Source organism: Carya illinoinensis, chromosome 6 (genome assembly GCF_018687715.1).
Source record: "Carya illinoinensis cultivar Pawnee chromosome 6, C.illinoinensisPawnee_v1, whole genome shotgun sequence".
Taxonomy (NCBI): domain Eukaryota; kingdom Viridiplantae; phylum Streptophyta; class Magnoliopsida; order Fagales; family Juglandaceae; genus Carya; species Carya illinoinensis.
Genome location: NC_056757.1, coordinates 26,197,936 through 26,208,694, shown reverse-complemented (window position 1 = coordinate 26,208,694; position 10,759 = coordinate 26,197,936). Strand labels below are relative to the sequence as shown.

General features: G+C 36.9%; 1 non-coding gene across 1 annotated transcript; it reads right to left on the bottom strand.

The window, feature by feature from the left end:
* Nucleotides 1–8,364: 8,364 nt before the first annotated feature.
* On the bottom strand, nt 8,365–8,472 carry LOC122314566. The gene has a single exon (XR_006243786.1). It is a non-coding gene; the product is annotated as a small nucleolar RNA R71 (small nucleolar RNA).
* Between the last annotated feature and the right edge of the window lie 2,287 nt (nt 8,473–10,759).

The following is a 10,759-nucleotide window of genomic DNA, read 5'->3' as shown; positions in this document are numbered from 1 at the left end:
CAAGGGGATCCTCTATCCCCCTACCTTTTCATCTTATGTTCAGAAGTACTAAGTTGCATGCTAAACAAGGCTTAGAGCTCTGGCCTTATCACTGGTCTACCCATCAGAAGGAAGGTTCTCTCAATTAATCATCTATTCTTTACAGATGATAGTCTATTGTTCTGTAAAGCAAACCCATTAGAATGGAGCAGGCTTTACAACTTGCTGGAAGCCTATGAACTTGCCTTTGGCCAAAGGCTTAACAAGGAGAAAACCTCAATATACTTCAGTAAGAACACCAAAGAGGAAGCCAAGGTTTTCATCACCAGTATAGCAGGGTTAAGGGGCACTTCCTCATATGAAAAATACTTGGGCCTCCCAGCTCTCATAGGTAGGTCCCGAGCTCAGTCTTTCAAGGAAAATCTGGACAAGGTGTAGGGAAGAATCTCTAACCGGAAGAACAAGTTTCTTTCCCAAGCTGGCAAAGAAATTCTCACCAAATCCATTATCCAAGCCATCCCCACCTACAGTATGGGGATCATCAAGCTCCCAAAACTTTTGTTACAGGAACTCAACAAGTTTTTAAGGAGCTTCTAGTGGGGCCATAGCTCATAGGAACACAAAATACACTAGATACATTGGAATCAACTGAAAAAAGCAAAGAGCCATGGAGGCTTGGGCCTAAGGGATTTTTCCAACTTCAACTTAGCCTTGCTAGCCACACAAGGATGGAGGATCATCAACAACCCTGATTCCCTTGCTACAAAGGTTCTTAAGGAAAAATATTTCAACAACAGTTCCTTCCTATCCACTAATCTAGGACAGAACTTATCTTACCTTTGGCAGAGTTTGTTGGCAGCAAGATCACTACTCAAAGAAGGTTTAATATGGAGAATTGGAGATGGAGCTTCTACTGAGATATGGAATGAAAGATGGCTTCCAAGGCAATAGATCTTCAAACCCCCCAACTCTATCAGGTTCTTGCAGGCTGACACCAAAGTCTCCTTCCTCATCAATGGTACTACTAAACAATGGAAGAGAGACTTGGTTTATGCCATGTTCTCAAAGGAAGAAGCTGAGTGTATCATTGCCATACCCCTTAGTCCATACCCCAAACCAAACAAAAGAATTTGGAAATGCACCACCTCAGGTAACTTCAGTGTCAAAAGTACCTACCATCTACTAATTGAGAGGGATGAACAAATGAATGGCCAATCCTCTACCTTAAGCTCATCGCAGCCTCCCGGGACCAAAGTTTGGAACCTGAACATCCCAAATGCTACCAAAACCTTCCTCTGGAGGGCCAGCCTCAATGGTCTTCCTACCCGAGACAGCCTACTGAAAAGAAAAGCCATAGAAGACCCTGCTTGCCCAATCTGCAGCCTACAACCAGAAACTGTGGAGCACATTCTATGGAACTGTCCTTCAGCCTGGGACGTGTGGGCACTCAGTACAAGGAAGCTTCAGAAAGATAGTCCCCTTTTCCATCATTTCCAAGACCTGGTAGAAGGCTTCTTAGAGAACCTGGACACAGAGGAATTGAAGGTCTTTGTTGTCACCTCATGGTTCATGTGGAAGAGAAGAAAAGAAATGGTTTTTAAGGAAACCTTCCAACATCCTTCTAAGGCGTCCCAGCTTTTAACTTATCTAATTGAGGAACTTCAGCTTTTATCTCAACAAGGAAAGACTCAAACAAACTCCAGTCAGGGTCAAACAAGCTGGGAAGCACCACCACAAGACAAAATCAAACTAAATTGGGATGCATCAATTTCTAAAACCACCTGCAAAGTGGGAGTGGGAGCAGTCATAAGAGATTGGGAAGGAAAAGTGTTGGCCACACTTAGAATGCAGCATGATCTATTCCCTGATCCACTCATGGCAGAAGCATTTTCTAGACTCCAAGCCTCCTTATTTTGCAAGGCTATCGGTTATAAAGACATCATCATAGAAGGGGATTCACTACAGGTGGTGTCAGGCCTCAACTCATCAACCAAAGTCCATACATACACAGGCTAGCTCATTACAGATACAAGATCAACTCTTAATTCCTTTTCAATTTGGTTAGCAAGGCACACTGTGAGAGCAAATAATTCTATTGCTCATACCTTAAGTAAGGATGCTCTAAGCATCAGTGGTTATACCACATCTTTTGATTATTAGATTACTTTCTATCATATGTATTTAATGAAATAGAATATTGACTTCCTTTTCTAGAAAATTTCATGACTAACATTACTTCGTATAGGCGATGATCTACGAGGTGAGATTCTAGAATTAGCGCTATCAGATAAGTAGCTTGATTATAAAATTAGTAATAGCATACATTTATTAGTTTAGATAGATGAATTATTAAAGCCAATTCTTTGGAAGACATGTTTTTATGTACTACGCATGACATGAAATATGTAAGCATGTCACTTGCTGTAACACACGATCATGTTAATTTCCACATTTTCGAGTCAGTTATGTTGTTATGTATATCATGCATCTCATATCGTTTAAGACACTCAAGCCTTCATATGAGTGCAAGCCACATACTTATATGCGATCTGGCACAATATGTTATGATTTGATCAGTTATTTTCCTTTTGGTCACAAGATGTGCAACCAGTGCACAACCTTGCACACAAGGTTATGGTGTGTTGGCTAGTCAAGATAAGTTAAGATAATATCAAATAAGATTATACCTCTAAGTCATTCATGGCATAAACATAATGTTTGAATAATCAAGATTTCCATATTCTCAAGCATGCAAAATTTTGTAAAAAATTTTATGTTTATTATATTTTTGTGGTGATAGATTTTTTACTAAGTTTTTGACTCTTTTCAGTTTTATTTTATGTGTTTAACTACCCCGGTGAGGAGGACAATGAGGATGAGAGAGTGAATTAGGCTTAGATGGAGAAGTTTGATAAAATCTAGTCCTAGACATCTTAGTTAATTTTTCATTACGAAAATAATTTTTCAAAATTGTGTGTTTGGAAAACTTTGATTATGTTTTTAGTCGATATATGGTTTACTTAATAACTCTTTGTATGGGATCAATAATTGTTTTATTAATTGTGCAATCTCTTGTATGGCTTCATTTACTGAAGTACACGATATCCTGGCCTAAAGGAATGGAGTGTTACAAACAGAGTCAATACCAAGTTGCATGCAAGGTCTTTGTAACCAAATTTTATCATTTCAACTGGTCTTGTAAAGGTAAGTTCTTTGATCCTGCACAATTAGCTCTATGCAGCTTGGCAAGCATTCTAATGAAAGTAGTTGTTGGGTATAAATACTCTTTGTAGGAGACTAAAGGCCATGATCATGTGGAACGTGATAGAGGGCGATTAAAGAATTAGGCTACATCAAACACACCGTATAGGTTTGGAGGTAAACTCAATTACACGTATTCCTCTAATCTTGAGATCCACCCATAAAAATAAATCCTACAAAAGCCTCTCGGAGAATCATGTTCCAAAAGATAACATACCAAACTAGGCACGAAGAACCGTGCCTACAAAGAGGTGTTGTCATCGTAGAATACCTTGACCCTTATAAATAGCCTACTAGGTACATACTGTTGATTCATACATTCATTAGTCATTGAGAAAGCTTAACTCCTTGCTGACTGAAGCATAGAGGCATCCCCCACTAGGTTCCCCGAGTTTCCTTTTTGATTGCAAGTCGTTAGGGCACACCATAGGCATACTTACAAATTACATCAACAGTTTGGCGCCGTTTGTGAGATCATAAGATTTATTCATGAGGTGCTTTCTAGATGCCTACAACTATTTGTTCTCATATAATTAGCACTTAATCAAGAATGAACTAGAGGAAGCTACCACACCCATGGAATGCAAGCACTTGGAAGAATATTTTGTCTAGTTTATTTTACACAACTTGGACACAGAATAGAGAACAAGCTTATAAATATGCAATATTTTTTGCGATGACTTATATCAAGCAATTTTTAGTTGGAATCTTAAAATCATTCAATGAATTGCTGATCGACATTGACAATGCACATGTGATCGACATTAACACTCACAAACATCAATGGGCAACCAAAGGCTAATACATGCGATTGGGGTTAGTCTTGACCCAAGCATTGGTTGAGAAAATCTTTTTCCTCTTAGCAAGCCATCCAGGCAAACTTTCGAGTGTTCACAACATGCATGCACTAGGTGTTAACACTCACAAACATCAAGGCCATCAAGGAGTGGCCAATGCCTAAAGACATCACTCAGATAAGAAGCTTTCATGGTTTAACTAGCTTTTATAAGCATTTTGTTAAGGCTTTCAACACTATTGCGGCACCACTCACTCAAATAATTAAAAAGAATGTTGGATTTTATTGGAGGATTGATCAAGGGAATGCTTTTGCTACTATTAAAAAAAGGTTACGTTTTGCACCTGTGTTAGCATTATCTGACTTTAACAAAACTTTTGAGATTGAATGTGATGTCTCAGGAATAGGAATTGGAGCCATTTTGATGTAGGATAGATGGACCATAGCCTTCTTCAATAAGAAGCTAAGTGGGGCAGTCTTGAATTACCCCACTTATGATAAGGAACTTTATGCTCTTGTTCGTGCTCTAGAGAGGTGTCAGCACTACCTTTGGCCTAAGGAGTTTGTGATCCACACCAATCATGAATCATTAAAAAAATCTCAAGGTTTAAGGTAAATTAAAAGGGGAAGAGATTCTAGTTTTATGGTAGTGGACAAATTTAGTAAAATGACACATTTCATTTCATACCATAAAATAGATGATGCCACAAATATAGCTTATTTGTTTTTCAAAGAAATAGTGCGACTCCATAGTGTACCTAGGAGTATTGTTTCTGATAGGAATATTAAATTGCTTAGCTAATTTTGAAAGGTTTTGTGGGAACAATTAGGTACCAAACTTTTATTTTTCACTACATGTCATCCATAGACTGATAGACGGACTAAAGTAGTCAACAGGACTCTAACTCAACTCTTACGCATTGTCATTCAAAAGAATTTAAAAACTTGGGAGGGTTGTTTGCATTTATAGAGTTTGCATATAATTGGACAATGCATACTACTACTTCTTATTCTTCCTTTGAAATTGTTTATGGTTCTAATCCATTTACTCCTTTAAATTTGATGCCTTTACCTATTGATGAAAAGAGTAGTTTGGATGGACATAGTAAGGCCGAATTGGTGAAGTTAATTCTTGAGAAGGTTTGAGTTCAAATTTTGCAGAAGAATGAAAAGTTTGCTTCCTAAACCAGTAAACAGCGAAGGCATGTCATCTTTGAATCAGGAGATTGGGTTTGTGTTCATATGCGCAAAGAAAGATTCTCAGCCCATAGAAAGACTAAATTGCATCTTCGAGGAGATGGACCTTTGAAAATCCTTGAGAAAATTAATGATAATGCTCCAGACCTACCAAGCCAAGCCAAGCCATTATCAAGAGGAGGGGAATCTGCTAAGGGTAAATGGCGTCTAGCATCACATAAACTACTAAAGACTCTAGGATGGCCATGTCTGTCACATTTGGAAGGATAATTTGCATCTCTAAGGACCTCAAATCCTCCTGAGGATGAGCCAACAAGAACATGCATAACATCCTGAGTCAGAGGTTATATATGAACCGCTATGCTTGATCGCAAACTTGAAGGGCCAGATAGAATGGAGAGGAAAGGTGAACAACCTCATTACCAGAAGACTAGAGTTTAGCATCCATCTCGTTAGCACGTTGCTTAAAGTTTTTGGGTTTCTCCCACAAAGCCTTGGTTATACCTTGGACGTTAATGTAATGTCCATCGGCCTTGCTAAGCTCCCTTTTAGCAGTACAGTGATTGGCCTCGGCTCGAGCCAAATCCTATTCAGGCAACATTGAGGTCCAAATGAAGTTGTTGGCAATAGTCTTCAGCCTTCTTTGCATAGGCAAAGAAATTCTCCCTCGCCTTAAAAGCGGACTTCAAGCCTTCTCCAATTTAGCCTCATGGTCATCATTATAGTGAAGTTCCACCTCCATCACATTTCTTCCAAAAGCGTTGAGGCACAACCAGTCTCCCACTCAAGTTCTAGGGCTTGGCCTAAGTCATTTTGCATCATTTCTAGAGAATAATTCCCCAAAACCAAGGCTTGTTGGCATCCAAATACCTCACCCTTTAGAAACAACTTGTTCACATGCACAAGAGAGAACCCATTTGGGAGTATGCAACTCCCATTGTTTCTTAGCCTCCACTGCCTCATAAAAGGCTTGATTAGCTCCCTCTATAAATGAATGTGAGGGTTGGACATGCTCCTCTATGTCGAATTGGCGGCGAGCAACGCTGTTAAGGACATGTTTCACGTCCAACCACATGGATGACCTACAATAAACAAATGGGCAGCATTGGTTGCCCTGGGGACACTCTGATGAGTGCATGGAAGTACACTCTAAATATCTTATTATTATATTAAAATGCTAAAATGTGAATAGAAATTATAAGAGTTAATGTGTATTCTTGAATTGAGTTTTTATTTACATTGGGATACTCATAAGCAGTTTTTATGTTTAATTTCAGAGATTATAAAAGACCAAGTCAAAGCGCAGTTAAATTTGAAGGAGGACTTTCATAAGATTTGAGAGCAATTTGGATCAAGCAAAAAAAAAGAAAAAAAATCACAAAAGGAAATTGCAAGAAGTTCAAATCTGAAATTTGCTAGGAGACAGCCTAGATATGTTTTAGTAGTTTGACTGTAACTTTCTACTCACATATAGGATTGATGCGATTCTTGATGCATTAGAAAGCTATATTAAGGGTTATAAATTTATATCTAATAAAGATTTCCAAATTTGAAATCCAAAAGTACGTATGTGGCTGCCGAGATTAGTTTTAAAATTTAGGCGATTTGTTTTATGCAGGAATTATGAAGACATTAGGGTTTCTTTCCTACCCTATATAAGCATATCATTAGCACAAAATAGAAGAAGAGGATAGGCACAAGAGGCAGATTTGAAGAGAGGAGAAAATTACTTCCATGGCCGCCGTTTGCTTTATTTTTCTCTGGAGATTTTTGTTGTCAATTATATTTATGGGTAACTAAATTCTCAAGTAGGGCTAGAGATGAAATTGCACATTATATGGTATTTTTAATTTGTTTTTAATTTATGTGTTTGATTTTCAATTACTAAAACTCTTTTATTTTATCATTCTCAATTCATTGTTAATGTTTTCTTTTCCGAATAATTATAAAAAATTTTCTATTGAATGAATTGGTTCTTTGATTATATTTGAATCAATTATTTATCTATATTGATTTAATTCTTTGCTACAATATCACTTCCTGAGTATATTGTTGTCACTGAATTTTCTCAATAGGGATAATAATTTACGTATTTTAAAAGTGGTGAATGATTTTTTAAAGGGTCATATTTGGTTTAATTTTGATTTATAAATCTATACATTCTAATTGGAAATTTCGGGAATTGACTTCACAATTGAGTTATTCAATAAATTAAGAATAATTAAAATACTAGATTTGTGCAAGGGATTCCCGACCCTCTACTGTTCGTTAAATTTGAGTACTTCTTATGTTAGTAACTTTGCTTCACTTCAATTTACTTTTAAAATTAATCTTTGTTCTCTATTAATCATTTAATATTTTTCTTTAGTTTCTTTGTTCCTTTTGCTATTTTTTTAATTTCTCTCCATGTGGAACCGACACCCCAAAATTGTGCCACAACTACCGCATTATTCTTTAGACATAATCAAATTTTAGCGCCGTTGCTAGGGAGACGGTAGAAGAATTGCTATATAGTTTTTTTTTTCAGCAATTTGGAAAGGTGGTAACTTCGTTCCCTCTTTTAGCTTGCTAAATCTTTATTTTTTTTCTTTTTCTTTTTGTAGTTCTTTTTTAATGTGGCATTTTTCTCTATCTTGCATGCACAGGTATAGAGATGCATTTGGTCGGTTTGCTTGTAGGCCTGCGTTAGAGTTAGAGTCAGAGTCTAATTTGTCTAATCATTTGTTTGATAATTCTTCTAATTTTGAGGAAATGAGTGAACCCGGAGATCAACCCACAATGACCCTTCAAGATTACCTCCATCTTACATGCATAGCCACACCATCATGCATCATGTTTCCAGCTAATACTCGCTCACTGGATTTTAAAACAGGGATGATATAGTTACTCCCTACTTTTCATAATTTGAAAAATGAAAATCCATATGTGCACATTAGGAAGTTTGAGGAAATAGTTGCGAAGTTTCATAGTCAAAATACAACTGATGACATTGTGAGACTTAAGTTCTTTCATTTCTCTTTGAATGATAGAGCTAAGAGTTGGCTATACTCACTGAGACCACGATCTGTTAGGTCATGTAATGAGATGACTCAGGTCTTCTTTAATAAATATTTTCCCCAACATAAGACTAATGCTTTAAAAAGGCAAATCTCCACCTTCGCACAAAACAACAGTAAGACTTTCTATCAGTCTTGAGAGAGATTTAAGGAGTTATTGAGTATGTGTCTTCATCATGGGTATGAGAACTGGTGCTTCGTGAGTTATTTTTATGTGGGACTGACACCTAGAGAGTGTCAATTTGTGGAGATGATGTGTAATGGTGAGTTCTTATAGAAAAATCCTGATGAGGCCATAGAATACCTCAATTAGTTTTCTAAAAAAACTCACACTTGGACTGAACCTAGTGCTACTGAGAGCACAAATAGGTCACAATCTACAAGAAACCCAAATGGTGGTGGAATTTTCCATCTCAGATAATAGGATAATCGAAAGGCTAAAGTTGAAATGTTTACTAGGGAGCTAGAGGTGTTAAAGACTAGGATTTAAAGCCAACACACATGACTAATCATGCAAAGCCTTTTGGACCATGTTTTGTGTGTGGCGGGGTAGATCACCTCCCCCAAGAGTGTCCCACATTTACTGAGATGAGAGGGATGTATGAGGAACGATGTAATGCCTTAGGTATGTACATGAAACTTGTTGCACATTTCTCTGATACCTACAATTTTGGGGGGCGTAATCACCCAAATTTTAGCTGGAAGTCTGAAAACTAGCTGCCTGCACAACCTCCTAGATCATATCCTGCCTATATCATACACATTCATCTTCTAGGAGTCTCTTAGAAGACACTTTGCATGCTTTTATTGAGGAGTAGAATAAAACTAATCAAAAGTTTGAATATTTGATTATGCAGGTTGTTGAAGAAAACAAAGAGATAAAGACTCATATATCCAAGATGATGAGTTTCTTGAGTATGAATGAGCATGTCAAGTTTCCTTCTTAAGCTCAATCCGCATCACAAGGTCCGCATATGGCACAAGGAAATTTGAAAGAGGTCAATGCCATTGTGACAAGAAGTGGTAAGTCCTTACACATCCCAACAACTGATAAGTCAGAGAATGTTGAAGAGGAACAAAGCAATGATAGTACCGAGTTGCCCAAGGAAGCCGAGGTAATCAAGTATCCAATTAAGGTACCATTTCCTCAAGTTTTAAAATCTGGTAAGCGAACTTTGGATTCTAGTAATGAAATCTTGGAGAACCTTAGGTAGGTAAAGATTAACATTCCTCTTTTGCATGTTATTAAACAAGTTCCTACTTATGCAAAAGTTCTTAAAGATTTGTGTACAATTAAGAGGAAGCACCATGTTAAAAAGATAGTATTTCTGACAGAGCAAGGTAGTGTTCTAATTGAGCAGCAAATTCCTCCTAAGTACAAGGATCTTGGTCGTCTAACCATTGAATGTAATATTGGGAATCATGAGTTCGGGCAAACCTTGCTAGATTTAGGAGCTAGTGTTAATTTGATACCTTATTCCATTTATTTACAGCTTGGTTTGGGTGAAATTAAGCCAATTTCTATTGTACTTCAATTGGCAGACTGTTCAATTAAGAAACCGAGAGAGATAGTTGAGGATATTTTGATCCAAATTAACAAATTTTATTATCCTGTTGATTTCTTGATCCAATTTTATTATCATGTTGATTTCTTAATCCTTGACACTAGTTCTGTTGTTGACTCTAATTCTAAAATCCCCTTAATTTTAGATAGACATTTTCTCACTACTACTAATGCTCTTATTAATTGCAAGAATGGTCTAATGAAGCTCTCTTTTGGGAATATGACTATCGAGTTGAATATTTTCCATCTTGAAAAATAACCAATAGAGGACGATGAGTGCCACCAAACTTTCATGATTGACATACTCATAGACAAGGGAGTTTACACAACTCATGATTACGATCCCCTTGAATGTTTCCTTGTTAATTTTGAGTTTAATACTATTAGTGATTCATCTGATGTTGTTGATATTTGTACTATTTTGGATGAAACTCAGGATTATGGCAGATGGGCTTGGCAACCAAAATTTGAGGAGTTGCCTAACAAAGGTGAAAGAAAAAATCTTGTAAGTATGAAAGTACCAAGAATTAAATTGAAACTTTTGCCTAAGTCTAAAATCTATAAGGTTAAAATGAAAGCACTTCATGGTAAAAATATTCTTAGCAAGAGGTTTGAGCCTAATGACCGAGTATACTTATATGATTTTGGACTTCACAAAGACTAAGGAAAACTTCAGTTTAGGTGGACTGGCCCATTTGTAGTGAAAAATATTTTTGAAAACGGGGCAGTAGAAATAAAGGATCCCAAGGATGGTCGAATTTTTAAAGTAAATGTTCAACGCTTGAAAGTATTAACTGATAGGCAAGTTCTATAAGTGGAAGACATTCTACATGTGGATCCAGTCTATCAACCTTGACCAAACCACACATGTATGCTTTTCTTTATTTGTTTTGTTTTATTTTTGTT